This window comes from Lactuca saligna, chromosome 9, assembly GCF_052625555.1.
Source record: "Lactuca saligna cultivar CGN05327 chromosome 9, ASM5262555v1, whole genome shotgun sequence".
Classification (NCBI taxonomy): domain Eukaryota; kingdom Viridiplantae; phylum Streptophyta; class Magnoliopsida; order Asterales; family Asteraceae; genus Lactuca; species Lactuca saligna.
The window spans coordinates 190,892,809-190,911,827 of NC_136425.1; positions in this window are offsets into that span (position 1 = coordinate 190,892,809).

Sequence of the window (19,019 nt, forward strand, 5' to 3'; positions counted from 1 at the left end):
GTATTCTACAAAGCAAAAGAGCTCAACCCTAGTAGTAACGTTAAGAGAACTAATTCGGGACGAAATTCATTCTAACGGGGGGATGATGTGACAACCCAAAATTTTCCATTCAGTAAAACCATCCACTAAAATTGAAGTCAAATCGGTGTCTTCTAACTTCCAAGCTTTTGGGATAAGTTTGAGTGTTTTTAGGTTAGTGCTCCAGAGGATATCAGGAGAGAGGATACACTAGGGTTTAATACGTTTCAATAAGTGCCCAAAACTTCAAGAGTTTGGAATATTACAGTCCAAAAATCGTATTTGGACCAAAACCCCCAAGACTATATAAGGAAAACTTAGCCATTTTGAATCCATTTGTGACAATTCCAGCTAGAGAAAAGCCGATTTCTCTCTCAAGGATCTGCACCCGATCACCCCCAATTTTGAGTACTTCAACCTAGAGTGTATATAAGTGTGTTATATGCCTTAATAACATGAAAAATCAAGCCAAAACACCAAGGAAATGGTGTTCACGACCCAAGATCTTCTTGGACCGTGAACACTAAATCTATTGCCAAAGTGTGCCCATTGTCCCCCTAAACCTTGGAAACCAAACATGGAACAACCCTTTACATGTATAGGCCTCAAAAACATTAAGATTCAAGAGCTAAAAGTGAGTTCACGGACAAGGATGCTCTTGGGCCGTTAACTCCATTTTATGGTGCCAAAGTGCCCTAAATGCCTTCCTTAAGCCAAGAGACTAGCCTAGCACTTTACCATGATGTCTTTAGGACTCAAAGCAATCAAAATAGCATCACCCATAGGTGATTACGGCCGCAAACACAAGCAAAAATGGTCCAAGGGCCGAAAACTCAAGTTAGGGGTGTTTTGATGCCACAAACACTTCCTAAGTCTTAGACTTTAATTTAGGATGCTTCTTTATGACCTTTAGGACCCTCATTAACATAAATGGCCATGAGTTTATGGTAGTAAACTCATTTGGGCCGTGAACTCCTCAAAAACTCCATAAAAAGTGGTATTTCTCATCCTAGGGTAGAGCTAATGTCCCTAAATCACCTTCTAGCCTTCAAACATGAACTAACCCATGAGTAACCATGAGTTTACGGCCGTAAACTCCCTTGGGCCGTGAACTCATGGTAGTAAACTCATGTGAGTGCCTTTATACCTTCCTATGTTGAATCACATGTGATTCCAAAACATGGTCAAGGTGTTTCCTAGTCCCGGAAGGTGTATTCTTTCATATAGTTATTATAAACACTATATTCATGTCAATATGTGTCCTTATATGTCATTTAGGACTTATTGTGTCTCAAGACTTCATTTGTGGAACTTTTCATCCTTACATGCATACCCGTTTGAATCACCCACATCAGGTGAGTTCATACCCGTAATGAATCTTTTATCTATTTTAACTGTTTTAAGGGGGTGAATACAAGTTGAACACAATGATACTTGTGTAAATGTTTGTCATAAACATCTTTCAAAATGTTACTTATGTTATTTATAAGTTGTCAATACATTTCAAAACTCTTTTAAAAAGTTATGTTACTTTATAGTTATACAAAACTCTGTTTTTAAAGTAAAAGCATAACTTGGTAGATAAATGAGTCTTTTCAATAACAGTCCAGGTAGAACATTAGTAAACTATTATAGGTATCGTTTAAAAGAATGCTATTCATTTCTAATAGTACAATGAAGCACACAAAGATTCAGTTCAGTTCACGAGTCTATACTAATGGTATACGTTTACATAAATACGTTTACATAGATACGCTTACATGGAATACTTTTACATAAGTACAATAACAATACAATGATACTAGAACGAGTAACAATACATTACATATACATGAATACGTTAACAAAATTGTGATCCACTGTATCGGAGCATGCCTTCAATATCATGGGCCGAGTTGTAGCCAGAGTCTCTTGGAGGAAGAGCGTGAGTTTGCGTATAGATCTATACTGGATTAACTATCCTACACCTTGCTGCTAGCTACACTTGGACCTGCAGGTCTGCGGGTGTCAAACGTCATACCTTTTTACGACCTACATTTTTCGTTGTTACCTAGTCGATAGTATGGTACAATTTATCACAAATACCTTAATATAAATCTGGTTTAAGGTAGTTAGTACAACAGTAGTTCCTATAATACAACACTACAGTACTACATTAATTTACCCTTTACATGTATTTAGTGATCATTTCACTTAAACTTTAATGTACAAACTATATTTTGACAATGATAGTTACGAAGGGAAAATTTCACACTTTTACAATAAAAGAACATACAAAACAGTTACGCCTTGGTAGAAGGCTACTTTTAAAAGTTTAGGACCATAATGCTAATGTTATGATTCCTTAATGTATACACTATAGGATACATATATGCTAAGTGATCCCGAAAGCTAATAGGATGTGTGCTCTTCGTTGTATGTCTTGTTCCCATTGGATGTGGGCTTGCACCAAGGTCACCCAATCTATTATCTACCCGTATCTATATATATTTATACTTAGTATACATTAAGTCATCATAAGGGTACCAGGTATGGATCAGGTCATAGGACACACAGTCAACGCACAGTTATTCTAGTACAAAACTTAGTTTTCAAAGTCAGTACTTTTGGTATACAAAACTAGCGATTTTCCAGTTAAGGGCTTAATCCATTTTATTAAGCCAATACAATTTTAAAGACTTTAAGTGAGTTAACTCTATAACACCTTAGTTTATACACCATGTTTATATATAAGACTAATATCCAATAGATAGTTAAATCTGTGTCTTCCCCCGACATCCTGTTCCCGTTGGATGTGGGCTTAGGGCAAATTCCCCTAATTAGCTATCTATCCGATATCAAATTATATATAGCAGTATAAACAAAGCTATTATAAAAGTAATCATCGTAGTCAATGTTTTACTATAAGAAATATAGGTTGTCTTAAAAGAACTCTCCATTAGATATAAAGGAATCATTACAAATAACTCCATGAGTAAAAAGTGAATACACCAAGGTTATATATGACAACGATCTAACAACCAATTGAATGTGTGCGATCCGCCTTACTTATTGTACCCCGTTGGGTTGTGAGTTGAGGGCGAATGCGCACAATCGATTGTTTATTTACTCCAAGTATATATATATATATATATATATATATATATATATATATATATATATATATAACTTGTACCCATTTAGTACGCATAGAAAGGCTTGTAGTGTCATTTTACTTAGCTTCCATTAAAGTAGGAAATATAGGATTTTCTAGAGGAACAGGCGAACTTTTTCTAAAACAAAACTTACAGCTTACATCACTTTTACATATACATTTTTCCACATTTTTACAGCTTACTCATATCACTAAAATCTTATGAACTCACCATCTTAATTGTTGATCAACTCTTTCAAATAACTTGTATTCTCAGGAGACTATTAGACAGGTGCTCATGCTAGGAATTTAGAAGATGGAGCATTCCGCTTCAAGTCTTGTTTTGTTATTTGTTTATGACTTCTATATTTTGTGAACACACACACATTGTAAACACTTTCTTTCTAAATGAAATGGTTGTTCATTACTTGCTTACCATATACATATCTCATGATACTTGACATGACGTCATCCACCCCCGAACCTTTCAGCCGTTCCGGTTTTGGTGGTGTGACAAATTTGGACTTTATTTTTATTATATTATTTTTAGTAGGCCGGGACAGGAAAACTCCGTTATAAATTCATAACTTCTTCATCCGATATTTGTTTTCGTCTGTCTTTTTACTGTTGGACTACTATCAACAAGATCTTCGATTCCCGTTTAGATTGTTTCGGCCAAAAACCGCTCGATCTCAAATCAAGTTTTCGGGCTGCATATCATTAAGTCGAAACTTAGAAAAATCATAACTTGCTCATACGAAGTCAGATTCGGACGTTCTTTTTATGCACACTCATGGTTTAAAGAACTCTACGACTTTTGTTTAGATTTCTAAGGCTAAATATCAATCTAACATAAATTCACTTTTTACATCGTTCAGCGTCGTGTTGGTTTTGTTGCGAAACTTCGACAGGTCATAACTTCTTCGTTATAACTCGGATTTTGGCGTTCTTTATATGCACGGAAACCTTGTGACATATACTAAAACTTAGTTAAGGTTATTCATTCTAAATAATCTTCTATCAAAAAGTAGTTTTGATGCTTATAGTCTCTTAATTGATTAGCCCTAATCTACGGGCGTTACAGATTCCAGTACAGGGACTTCGACAACACGAAGCCCCTACTTTTGATGGGACCTAGGACCCCATCAAGTCTATATGGTAGGTTTCCGATGTGGAGGGATGTTTATTTACCTATTCATGTCCTTCTGACCAGAAAGTCAGATGCGCCCTGAACCTACTCAAGCTCGGGGCCAAGGATAGGTGGAGGTTGACGATAGGGTCGTACTCTGACGAGCAGAGAGCTGTTGTTACATAGGAGCAGTTTCGGGACATGTTTTGTTCCCTTTACATTCCACGGGTTGAGTGGGAACGTTTGGCTCAGGAGTTTTTGAGTTTGAGTCAGGATGGGGAGTCGGTGACGGAGATTACTCGTATTTTCACTGAGAGAGCAATGTTCTGCCCAGAGTTTTCTTCCGAGAAGGCTCAGATGACTCGTTATCTAAGCATGCTCAAAACCGGTATCCGACAGTTTGTGTGTACCCAACGATGTGATACTCTTTTGGAGTTATAGGAAGCCGCGAGGTGGCGTGAGTTGGAGATCGAGCTGCGGTTGAGGGAGCAGCAGCAGGCCCCGGCACAGTCCCAGCCGGCACCGAAGCAGTCCAAGACCGCCGATACCAGGATTGGGGGACAACCATGTAGCACATGTGAAAAGTGCGAAAAGGCTCATTTAGGGACATGCTGATCAGGGAGTGGGTGCCACCAGTGTGGCAAGCAGGGCCATATGGCCAGAGATTACAAACAGCAGACTCCAGCTTCCGGAGTCAGACTTTGTTATCACTATAAGCACGTGGGCCATACGAAGGCCCAATGTCCTCTTCTAACCACCAAGCCAGCGCAGGCTCCAACGTCGGCTACTCTAAGGATCGTAGACGGGAGGCTAGTTAAGGTAGAGCCTCCTAAGGCTCAAGGTTGTGCCTTCCACCTTACGGCCGAGGAGGCTAGGGCAGCACGGGATGTGGTTGCTGGTATATTTCTATCCATTACCTCATTTATTATATCTGTCTTATGCTTATCTTTTGTACCTATGATTAGGTACGTTTTTAGTGAACTCATTGCCCGCTTTGGTTCTATTTGACTCGGGGGCGAATAGGTCATTCGTGTCTCAGGCCTTTAGTAAGGAGTTCATTGCGCCAGTAGGCGAGCTAGAGTGTCTTTTGCGAGTCTCTATCGCCAACGAACATGGAGTTTCTGCTTCTTCTGTCTACCAAGGATGCGAGTTAGAAATATTCGGAGTGTACTTTCCGATTGATTTGATTCCGATTCCCATAGGGGAAGTATGCGTGATTGTGGGGATGGACTGACTTAGTCGATTTGGTGCCATGATAGATTGTGAGGGCCAAACGAGTGGTAGTTCAAACCCCAACTGAGGGAGAATTGAGTGTTTATGGCGAGGAACTAGAATGGGATCAGGGTTCTATTCAGCTACCAGGGCTCGGCAGTATATTCAACACGGGTGTGCAGGGTTTCTGGTATATGTAGTATATGCACAATCCAGGGATCAGATCTTAGTTTCTGAAGTTCCTGTGGTTAGGGAGTTTGCAGACGTGTTTCCGGAGGAGTTGTCGGGGATACCTCCGGAGAGGCAGGTCAAGTTTCGGATCGACCTGGTACCTGGTGCAGCCCCTATCACCAAGGCATCGTACCATTTGGAACCGCTACAGATGCAGGAGCTATCATCACAGCTGGAGGAACTGCTAGGCAAGCAGTTCATCCTACCTAGCAATTCTCCATGGGTAGCATCGATCCTCTTCATCAGGAAGAAGGATGGATCTCACCAGATGTGCATTGACTATAGGGAGTTGAATAAGTTGACGATGAAGAACTGTTATCCACTCCCGAGAATAGATGATCTCTTCGATCAGTTACAGGGAGCATCTTGGCTCTCCAAGATTGATTTGAGGTCGGGGTATCACCAGGTCTGGGTTAGAGAAGAGGACATGGAGAAGACCGCGTTTAGGACTCGTTATGGTCATTACGATTTTGTGGTGATGCCGTTTGGACTCACCAACACGCCAACAATATTGATGGACCTAATGAATCGGGTCTGCAAACCGATGCTTGATCGCTCGGTCATTGTGTTCAAAGATGATATCTTGGTATATTCCAAGACCCAAGAGCAACATGAGGAGCACCTTAGGGAGTTGTTGGGAGTTCTGAAAAGAGAACGGTTGTATGCCAAGTTCTCGAAATGCGAGTTTTGGTTACGAGAGGTCCAGTTCCTTGGACATCTCGTCAACCAGGAGGGGATTTTGGTCGACTTGGCCAAAATCGAGGCAGTCATGCAGTGGGAGGTGTCGAGATCTCCCTCGAACATGATGAGTTTTCTGGGATTGGCAGGATACTATCAGAGATTCATTCGAGATTTCTCCAAAATTGTAGTATCCCTCACTCGTCTTACGAGGAAGGGGGTGGATTTATGGTGGGGGCCTGAGCAGTAGAGGGCATTTGAGACTCTCCATTAGCGGTTGTGCGAGGCCCCAGTTTTGACACTCCCTAAGGGAGTGAAGGATTTTATAGTATTATGTGATGCATCCATCACGGGTTTAGGGGCAGTCCTCGTACAGAGGGGACGGGTGATAGCCTACGCGTCACATCATTTAAAGCCACATGAGACGAGGCATCTTACTCATCATTTAGAGTTGGGAGCGGTGGTGTCCGCTCTCAAGATATGGAGACATTACCTGTATGGGGTCCATTGTACCATGTATACGGATCACAAGAGCTTGAGGCATATCATGGATCAACTGAACCTAAATATGAGACAGCACAGGTGGCTAGATATAGTCAAGGACTACGATTGCGAGATCCTTTACCACCCCAGTAAATGTGGTTACGGATGCTTTGAGCCGCAAGTCACCTGGGTCTTCCACCCTAGCAACATGTATGAGGATAGCGGTGGATTCTCTGCTTGTGAGTTTGATCAGAGATGCCCAGGTGGAGGGCATGAGACCGGAGAACTGGAAGATGGAGAGGATCAAGGGCGAGAACGCTCGGTTTGTGTAGGATTTTTGAGGATTATTGACCTGATGCGGTCGGTTTTAGGTTCCGATGTTTGGAGGGGTCAGACATACAGTCATGGAGGAGGCTTATAAGTCTCACTTCTCTACTCACCCGGGGCCATTAAGATGTACAGGGATCCGAGTTTGAGTTACTGGTGGCCATGCATGAAGTGATAAATCGCTTGGTACGTTGAGAGGTGCTTGATCTGTAGGATCGTCACGACCGAGCATCAGAGGCCGCATGGTATGTTGCAGCCTCTAGAGATTCCCATGTGTAAATAGGAACAGATCACTATTGATTTCATTACCAAACTACCAAGGACGACGAAGGGGCTTGATGTCATATGGGTCATCGTAGATTGATTAACCAAGAGTACTCATTTCTTAGTTATACAGGAGAGTTTTTCGGCCAAGAAGTTGGCCGACATGTACGTTCGTGAGGTCATCGCTCGCCATAGGGTTCTGGTCTCCATTGTTTATGACCGAGATGTTAGATTTACCTCTCGTTTCTGGAAAAGATTCCATGAGGAAATAGGCACACGGTTTCATTTCAGTACAACATTTCATCCTAAAACCGATGGTTAGAGCGAGCGAACTATTCAGACCCTCGAGGATATGTTGAGGTCGTGTGTCATTGACTTCGATGGGAGTTAGGATTCCTACCTACCACTTGCAGAGTTCGCCTACAACAACTACCATTCCAGCATTGGTGCCCCACCTTTCGATCTATTGTATGGACGGAGATGTTGCACCCCGGTTTGTTGGGGTGAGGTTGGACACTGGGTGATGGGACGGACGAAGGTAGTTCTGCAGAATACCGAGAAAAATCAGCAGATTAGGCAACGATTGTAGACCGCTCAAAGTCGGAAGAAGAGTTACACCGACAAACGCTGATATGAGTTAGAGTTTCAAGTGGGTGATATGGTACTCCTGAAGTTCTCACCCTGGAAGGGTGTGATCCGCTTCAGGAAGAAGGGGAAATTGGGTCCCCGTTTCATTGGTCCGTTCAGGATCCTTACCAGGGTTGGCAAGGTGGCCTATAGGCTAGAGCTGGCTGAGGAGCTTAGCTGAATTGACAACACTTTCCACGTTTCGCAGTTGCGAAAGTGCATTATGAACCAGAAGGTAGTAGTATCGTTGGATGATATTCATGTTGATGAGCGGCTGAATTATGTGGAGAGGCCTGTGGCCATTCTGGAGAGGAAGATGAAAGTTCTGCAAAGCAAGGAAATACCTTTGGTGAAGGTGAAGTGGGAGCAATGGAGGGGATCTGAGTGGACATGGGAGCCAGAGGCAAAGATGCGGGAGAACAATTCCGAGTTATTCGTCGCGGCAGACTTCAAGGACGAAGTCTAGTTCAAGTGGGGGAGAATTGTTCCGCCCCGATTTTCAGGTATTGGTTATGTGAGAATTTTATTCAAGGTCTACTCGACGAGTTGGCTGCCCTACTCGTCGAGTAGCAGCGGTTTGGTCTGCGTGTTTTAGTGATCTACTCGCCGAGTCCAAGAAGGGACTCGATGAGTAGGAGCTTACAGATGAAACCCAAAATCTCGGGTTATTGAGCCTTATTAAAAGTATCATTGGCCTTCCCCAGCCTCCCCTTTACAGCTTCTTGGCATTCATAAACCCTAAATTGTGTGTGTGTGTGTGTGTTTATTTGGTGTGATAGAACTTGGAAGAGAGAGATATTGGTAAGGAGTACTTGGGAAATAAGAAAATCAAAGCTATAACCTCGTGGGGAGCTAAGATATTCATCAGTTGTCACTTTCTGGAAGGTATTAAGTTGCCCCTTTGGCTCATCTCTCTCTTAATCTCTTTTGGGTGGGTTTTAGGAAAGGCTTTTGGTGTATGAGCCAAGATCTGAAGCTGCAACCTCAGATATGGACTCCCTTTGGTCTCTAGATCCATAAACAAATAGTATCTTAGTTGAGTATGATCCTTTTCTCAAGTGTTGGACTTGACTTCAAGCTTAGTTTTGTTATTTTAGGGCCTTAAAGCTTTGCATGCACGTAAAGTTTTTCACCTTTACGTGATAAGAAGGCCTTGGAAGGTTGGATCTGTAATCTGGAACCTTTGCATTTAAAAAGAATCTGTACGGATGAAGGATTGAAGGGACACGGCGATTCGCAAAGTCGACTTGGCGAATCGTATGGAGATAGTCCTGCACACGACGAGTTGGATGAACAACACGTCGAGTCCAATGAAGATTGTCGTTGTAACGCCCGGGTTTCAGGGCTAAGCATTTTTTTCAATGTAATAGTCTAGCTCAACTCTTGTAACTCTTTTTGAAGTAATAAAGATGAAATAGTTTAGTATTATGTGAATTATGTGTTTATTATTTAATTATAAATGTATAATTAATAAAGAATAAAAATGAGCGTCAAAATTAAAGTGTGAGATAATCCCAATATCTCTACATAAAGTTTTAGAATATGTCTCAAGGTTTCCGTACATATAAAGAACGCCGAAATCCGAGTTATAACGAAGAAGTTATGACCTGTCAAAGTTTCGCGACAAAACCGGCATGATACCGGAAAGCATAAATAGTGAATTTACGATAGAGCGAGATTTAGCCTTAGCGATCTAAAAAAAAGTCGTAGAATATGTTAAATTAAGATCATCGATAAAAAGAACACCCAAATCTGACTTCGTATGAAGAAGTTATGATTTTTCGAAGTTTCGGAATAGTAGTATACAGCCCGAAATTCGAATATTAGATCGAGTGATTTTTAGCCGACACGACCTAAACGAGAATCAAAGATCTCGTTGAGAGTAGCGTAAAGAGAAAAAGATGGGCAAAAACGGATGTCGGATGAAGAAGTTATGAGGATTTAACGGACCAATCCTGTCCCGGCACGTTGATAATATAAAATTAAAAATCGAGCCAAAATTAGATGATGACGTCTAAACGAAAGTTGTAGAGTACGTTCCCACCTTCGCGTGGATATAAAGAACGTCAAAAACGGAGCTCGTATGCGAAAGTTATGATTTTTAGAAGTCGACAATGCAATTTGCGAAGGCTGACAAGGAATTGATGACGTGGCGCGTTGTGGGCCGTCCATCGCTGATCAGATCTCACCTCGGATGAAGGACACATCGCCCTCGCTTACGCCCCGTGTCCGAAGCCAGTACGCCCCGCGTACCCTCGCCCTCATCTCTTCCGGAGTGCAAGTCAGCTGGTCCGAGGTGGCGCTCTTATCCGATGGTTACGCCCCGCGTAGGTCCGAGGTACGTCCAGCGTACCGAGGCCCTCGCGGCTATAAAAGGAGGCCGAGGCTGCCTCCACTTTCACACCTCTCCACCTTCTTTCTCTCACTACTTTCTCTCTCTACAACCCCAAACCACCCCTAAGCCCTAGTTAAACCCCTAGCACCCTAGGGAAGCCCCGAGGCTCCCGGAGGCCCGAGAAAAAGGAGTTTTTCGATTTCGAAACGCTGCTCCAATTAAAGTTCCGGTTTTCGATAAAATTCGCTGTAAGTGTGCTACGCTTATGCAATTTTTAATATAGCTTTCAAATAATCATAGGAATATTATTAGGTCCTTAAAATAATTATTTGGGCTATTATTATGAGATATATCGAGTATTATTAACGCTTAATAATACTCGGACTAATTAATTTGTTGCGATTATCGTTAAACTAAACCCTAGTGGTATCGATACTAGGTTTTATCGAAGGAATATCATTTTGAGAGTATCGAAGCGCTGTCCGAGTGCTGAGTCACCACCTAATCAGGTGAGTGTATAGTTACTTTCAACTTACACATTAATATGAAGTAATTTATATAAATTACGTGCTATGTGTGCATATTATCTGAATACTTGCTATCTATGCTGGATGAATGTTTTTATACATGTTTACAATGATTTAAACTGTATATGTATTTTATATCTACGAAATGTTGGGGTAAAACATGGGTAGATGTAATAGGTGATGTGTGATAAAATGATAAGAGGCCTCGATGTTGATATTGTTGATCCAGTCATCTAGCGGGGTATAGATGAAGACCACGGACTCTTCTAGACAGTCCAGTGGAACACTAGCAGGCTCACAACCTGTAGGTGTTTTTGAATGATGTGTTCACCAGTGTACTCCATCCCCCACATGGTTGTCTTTAGGACATTTATTGCTGAGGAACCCCCTTAGCAGTAGTGTCTGTCCCGATGATGATCCTTAGGCTAGATCCCTTATGATAGGTGTTTAGGGACGTAAAGTAAGGATAACGGGAACGGGTAATCGGGTTATTGTTGATTGATGGAATTAATAAACTTATTTATTGTGGGTTGAAAACCCTATGTGCTCACCATGCTCCCAAGCCTGACCCACTTAGTTTTATGTATTACAGGAAGTGGCGCTTGAGCATAGATATGATGTTGGATGAGGGATTACGGATATAGGCCTGTTGATATGAAATAATGTAGTAAGGCTTATATTGTACTGTTTATGCTTTTGATCTGTACGAACATGACATCCCAAGTCTTTTAGTGAAATACATTTCTATGGAAATGATTTTGATAAATCTTTATCATATTTTTGTTTTGGGACAAATTCCGCAACACTTTCATTTAAAATGTAACTCTGATTTTTAAACAAAGCATAAACAAACCGGTCTTTTCTGACCGTGATTTTAGGGATGTCACAGTTGGTATCAGAGCATTAGTTTAAGCGAACTAGGAATTTGTAGGATTTCTAGACTTAAACTTAGAATGCTAAGCGATGATTGTGAGGTGTGAGCACTAGCTTATTTTAGGAATTATGCCTAAAATGTTTTTATGTGCTAAATGCTTTGTGCCTGATATGTTGTTAATTGGTCGGATCTATGGTCTGTTGCCGACCGGATCTAGAAACCTTATGTGTTTAGGATTCTAAATGTACGACTACGATATTAGAACTAGCATGTAAACGTTTCGGAGTGATAAGGACGATTTAAAACGTCTCTCCTAAATAAAGATCTAAATTCACCTTATTCGGTGTATAGATCAAGATGGCAAGGACCCGTAGCGGAAACGTGAACGCAAATGGAGGTAGGAACCAACCCCCAGTGATCGAGCAAATACCAGTTGTGGAAGCCGCTGCCGGACCAATAACGATGGCCGGAGTGCAAGCGATGATCCAGGCAATGTTGGATCGTCAAATGGAGGAAACCAAGCGTTTGCTCCAGCAAAATCGAGAGGAAGCGACTATTCAGATCGAACAGCCCGAGTTGAACGAAGGGCAGGCTGAAGAAGGAAACTACAGTGGGACTATTGGTCAAGCCAACCCACCGATAGTTAGGCAAAACCACCAGGATGGAGGAAATGATGGACGTGGATGCAAATACAAGGATTTCATGGCATCCAAGCCACCGAGTCTATCTGGAAGCTCGACGCTGGTGGAAGTCATGAACTAGATCTCTGAGATGGAGACAATGTTTGAGAGTTGCGAGTGTAGCAATAGGCAGAAGACCGCTCTCGCAGTTCCCCTATTGAAATCTAGAGTACTAAGTTGGTGGAAGCTATTAGCTGATTCGATGCCCAAAGGTGAAGCAAGCAAAATGCCGTGGGAGGATTTTCTGGTACAGTTGAAGATGCAATACTGCTCTGAGCAGGATCTTCAGGAGATCAATAACGAATTCCATAATCTGAAGAAGGGAAGAATGAGCGTTACTGAATACGTTGCAAGCTTTACTAAGAAAATGAAGCTTGTTCCTCACCTCGTCCCAATTGAACTCTCCAAGGTTAACAAATTTTCCCTCGGATTACCAGCGGACTTCGGTCCAATGGTCAAGCAAACTACCACTCTGAAAGCCGCCATCTGGGCTGCTAAGAATGTGGAGACCCAGATACGAGAGAAGGGTCTGGAGAGAGCGGAAGTGGGAGAGAAAGGGAAATTTGACGGATCCTCGAGGTCCGGTAAGAAAGGTAAATTCTCGAAGTCTGGTTCGAGAGGAGGAGGATCAGAAGCAAAGTGGTGTGACAAGTGCAAGAAGAAGCACTCTGGGAAGTGTGATGGAGGGGTCACTTGTTACAAATGCGGAAAGCCTGGGCACTATGCTAACGAATGCACCCTCAACCAGAAGGCCTGTTATGGGTGTAATGAAGAAGGGCACATTTTGAAGGACTGCCCGAAGAAGAAGGAGGTAGGAAGACCCAACATACCACCAAAGTCGAAGGCAAGAGCCTTCCAATGCTCGAGGCTGCAAAGGAGGCAGCAGATGTCGTTTCAGGTGCCTTTCTTGTAAATGGTTTGCCTGCAAATATATTGTTTGATTCCGAAGCCAACTACTCCTTTGTGTCGCATAAATTTAGTGCGAAATTAGCATTACCTGTAGAAAAACTTGATAACGCCCTGATTGTAGAAGTTGCCAGTGGCAAATTCGTACCTGTTAGTAATCGTATTAGAAACATCGTCATTAACCTAAACGGAAACGAATTCCATGAGGAACTATTACCCATAGAATTAAACGGTTTCGACATCGTTTTGGGTATGGATTGGCTTAGCGCCAACAATACCGAGATATTATGCCGAAAGAAGATAGTTAGGATAAACCCACCCAGAAAAGAATCATTTATGGTGTACGGGGACAAACGCAGAGTGAATTCTGGAATCATCTCCCTGATGAAAGCCAGGAAATGTTTGTCCAAAGGATGTGCATCATACTTGGCATTCGTAATCGATGCTAAGAAGGAAAAGAAAGAGGTGCAGAATATACCGGTTGTGTGCGATTATCCGGAAGTCTTTCCCGAAGATCTTCCCGGATTACCACCTGATAGGCAAGTGGAGTTTCGTATAGACTTGTTACCAGGAACAACACCGATAGCAAAGGCACCTTACCAATTAGCACCGACGGAGATGAAGGAGCTCATGATGCAACTTCAGGAGCTGTTGGACAGCGGTTTCATTCGACCTAGTTCATCACCCTGGGGAGCTCCGGTGTTATTCGTGAAGAAGAAGGATGGAAGCATGAGGATGTGTATAGACTACCGAGAGCTGAATAAGGCAACGGTGAAGAACAAGTATCCATTGCCGAGGATTGATGACCTATTCGATCAGCTGCAAGGTTCGAGCTACTTCTCAAAGATCGATCTTAGGTCAGGATATCATTAGCTGAAGGTGAGAGAGCAGGATATTGAGAAGACTGCATTCAGAACAAGATATGGACACTACGAGTTCTTGGTTATGTCATTCGAACTAACCAATGCTCCCGCAGCATTCATGGATTTGATGAATAGAGTTTGTAAACCATTCCTCGATAAATCTGTGATAGTGTTCATCGACGACATTCTCATCTACTCGAAAAGCCAGGAGGAGCATGGAAAGCATCTACGAGAAGTGTTGGAGGTGTTAAAGAAGGAAAAGCTTTTTGCAAAGTTCTCCAAATGCGACTTTTGGATACAGGAAGTCCAATTCTTGGGCCAATTTGTTAACCAGGAGGGAATATTGGTTGACCCCACCAAGATCGAGGCTTTAATGAAGTGGGAACGTCCGAAGAGTCCCACGGAGATTCGAAGCTTTCTAGGATTAGCCGGATATTACCGACGATTTATCCAAGGCTTTTCTTCGATAGCTGCTCCATTAACAACTTTGACCCATAAAGGAGCTACGTATACATGGAGTTAGAAACACGATGAGTCATTCGAGAAGCTAAAGAAGAAGTTATGTGAAGCACCAATACTTTCTCTACCCGATGGAGTCGAAGATTTCGCGGTTTATAGTGATGCATCTGGAGTCGGATTGGGTTGTGTTCTGACCCAAAGAGAAAAGGTGATAGCATACGCATCTCGACAATTGAAAGAGCACGAAAAGAACTACCCCACTCATGATCTGGAGTTGGCAGCGGTAGTATTTTCCTTAAAAATATGGAGGCATTACCTCTACGGCACGAAGTGCAAGCTCTTCACTGATCATAAGAGTCTCCAGTATCTCTTTAATCAGAAGGAGCTGAACATGAGGCAACGACGCTGGCTAGAACTTCTCAAGGACTACGACTGTGAGATACTTTACCACCCAGGTAAAGCAAATATTGTTGTTGATGCTCTCAGTCGGAAAGTCAATCTTGAAAGGAAAAGGCCAAGAGCATTAAGAATTGAAGTCGTCTCGACGATTGTGGAAAGTATCAGGAAAGCTCAAGAAGAAGCCTTAGAAAAGAATGACCGAAAGGAAGAACGTTTGGGAAAAACGTTAGTGTTCGGTACAAACAATCGAGCACTGAAGGTATTCCAAGATCGAATTTGGGTACCTAAAACGGGAGGAATAAGAGATCTTCTAATGGAAGAAGCACATAAGACCATGTACTCAATTCATCCCAGTAGCACTAAAATGTATAGGGACCTAAAACCCTACTACTGGTGGCCGACGATGAAGCTCGATGTTGCGAAGTATGTGGCCAAGTGTGTAACATGTGCGAGGGTTAAGGCACAACATCAGAAATCGTATGGGAGTTTAGAACCTTAACCTGTACCCATGGGTAAATGGGAAGACATCACCATGGATTTTGTGACTAAACTGCCCACGACGAAGAATGGTCACGACATGATTTGGGTAGTCATGGATCATTTCACCAAGAGTGCACACTTCATAGCAGCCAACGAGAAGTGGTTTATGGATAAGCTCGCAAATGCTTACGTGAAGGAAATTGTAAGACTTCACGGTGTCCCTCTTATGATTGTATCAGATCGTGATACTCGTTTCACATCAAGGTTTTGGAGGAGTCTACAAGAGGAGTTGGGTACAAAGTTGTGTTTGAGTACTGCTTACCATCCGCAAACTGATGGTCAGAGCGAAAGAACGATTCAGACGTTGGAAGATATGCTGAGAGCATGTACCCTGGAATTCCAAGGGAATTGGGACGAGCACTTACCTCTAGTAGAATTTTCCTATAACAATAGTTTTCACTCGAGCATCAAGATGGCACCTTATCAAGCCTTGTATGGACAGAAGTGTCGTACGCCGTCTTGTTGGCTTGAAGCCGGAGAGAAGCAGTTTATGGGCCCCGAGATAGTCCATGAGACTGCTGAGAAATTGAAGGTGATTAGGGAAAGAATGTTAGCAGCCCAGGATCGTCAGAAGAGCTATGCTGACAAGAAAAGACGACCGATAACCTTCGAAGTTAGGGATTCCGTTTTGCTTAAAGTCTCACCGTGGAAGGTACTTATATGATTTGGGAAACGAGGAAAGTTGAGTCCAAGGTTTATTGGACCGTTCAAAGTTCTTCAGAAGATTGGGAACCAAGCTTACAAGCTGGAATTGCCCGAAGAACTCAATGGTATTCATAACACCCTCCATGTGTGTTATTTGAGGAAATTCACGGGAGATGTTCCCCACATAATTCCAATCTCAGAGTCAAGGATGGATGAGAATAAAAGGCTGATCGAAGAGCCTGAGGCAATTGTTGACCATAAGACTAAGAAGTTACGACGTAAGATGGTCGACTTAGTGCTAGTCCGATCGAAACATTCGAATGGGCCGAATCTCACTTGGGAAACAGAGGATGACATGATGAGTCGCTATCCACATCTATTTGCTGATGCATGATTCCGGGACGGAATCATCCTAAGGGGGAGAGAATTGTAATGCCCGGGTTTCAGGGCTAAGCATTTTTGTCAATGTAATAGTCTAGGTCAACTCTTGTAACTCTTTTTGAAGTAATAAAGATGAAATAGTTGAGTATTATGTGAATTATGTGTTTATTATTTAATTATAAATGTATAATTAATAAAGAATAAAAATGAGCATCAAAATTAAAGTGTGAGATAATCCTAATATCTCTACATAAAGTTGTAGAATATGTCTCAAGGTTTCCGTACATATAAAGAACGCCGAAATCCGAGTTATAACGAAGAAGTTATGACCCGTCAAAGTTTCGCGACAGAACCGGCATGATACCGGAAAGCGTAAATAGTGATTTTACGATAGAGCGAGATTTAGCCTTAGCGATCTAAACAAAAGTCGTAGAATATGTTAAATTAAAAGCATCGATAAAAAGAACACCCAAATCTGACTTCGTATGAAGAAGTTATGATTTTTCGAAGTTTTGTACAGCCCAAAATTCGAATATTAGATCGAGTGATTTTTAGCCGACACGACCTAAACGAGAATCAAAGATCTCGTTGAGAGTAGCGTAACGAGAAAAAGATGGGCGAAAACGGATGTCGGATGAAGAAGTTATGAGGATTTAACGGACCAATCCTGTCCCGGCCCGTTGATAATATAAAATTAAAAATCGAGCCAAAATTAGCCGATGACGTCTAAACGAAAGTTGTAGAGTACGTTCCCACCCTCGCGTGGATATAAAGAACGTCAAAAATGGAGCTCGTATGCGAAAGTTATGATTTTTAGAAGTCGACAATGCAATTTGCGAAGGCTGACAAGGAATTGATGATGTGGCGCGTTGTGGGCCCTCCATCGCTGATCAGATCTCGCCTCGGATGAAGGACACATCGCCCTCGCTTACGCCCCGTGTCCGAAGCCAGTACGCCCCGCGTACCCTCGCCCTTATCTCTTTCGGAGTGCAAGCCAGCTGGTCTGAGGTGGCGCTCTTATCCGATGGTTACGCCCCGCGTAGGTCCGAGGTACGCCCAGCGTACCGAGGCCCTCGCAGCTATAAAAGGAGGCCGAGGCTGCCTCCATTTTTCATACCTTTCCACCTTCTTTCTCTCACTACTTTCTCTCTCTACAACCCCAAACCACCCCTAAGCCCTAGTTAAACCCCTAGCACCCTAGGGAAGCCCCGAGGCTCCCGGAGTCCCGAGAAAAAGGAGTTTCTCGGTTTCGAAACGCTGCTCCAATTAAAGTTCCGGTTTTCGATAAAATTCGTTGTAAGTGTGCTACGCCTATGCAATTTTTAATATAGCTTTAAATTAATCATAGGAATGTTATTAGGTCCTTAAAATAATTATTTGGGCTATGATTATGAGATATATCGAGTATTATTAACGCTTAATAATACTCGGACTAATTAATTTGTCGCGATTATCGTTAAACTAAACCCTAGTTGTATCGATACTAGGTTTTATCGAAGGAATATCATTTTGAGAGTATCGAAGCGTTGTCCGAGTGCTGAGTCACCACCTAATCAGGTGAGTGTATAGTTACTTTCATATTACACATAGATATGAAGTAATTTATATAAATTACGTGCTATGTGTGCATATTATCTGAATACTTGCTATCTATGCTAGATAAATGTTTTTATACATGTTTACAATGATTTAAACTGTATATGTATTTTATATCTACGAAAATGTTGGGGTAAAACATGGGTAGATGTAATAGGTGATGTGTGATAAAATGATGAGAGGCCTCGATGTTGATATTGTTGATCCAGTCATCTAGCGGAGTATAGATGACGACCACGGACTCTTCTAGACAGTCCAGTGGAACACTAGCAGGCTCGCAACCTGTAGGTGTTTGTGAATGATGTGTTCACCGGTGTACTCCATCCCCCACATGGTTGCCTTTAGGACATTTATTGCTGAGGAACCCCCTTAGCAGTAGTGTCCGTCCCGATGATGATCCTTAGGCTAGATCCCTTATGATAGGTGTTTGGGGACATAAAGTGAGGATAACGGGAACGGGTAATCGGGTTATTGTTGATTGATGGAATTAATAAACATATTTATTGTGGGTTGAAAACCCTATGTGCTCACTAGGCTCCCAAGCCTGACCCACTCAGTTTTATGTATTACAGGAAGTGGCGCTTGAGCATAGATATGATGTTGGACGAGGGATTACGGATATAGGCCTGTAGATATGAAATAATGTAGTAAGGCTTATATTGTACTGTTTATGCTTTTGATCTGTACGAACATGACATCCCAAGTCTTTTAA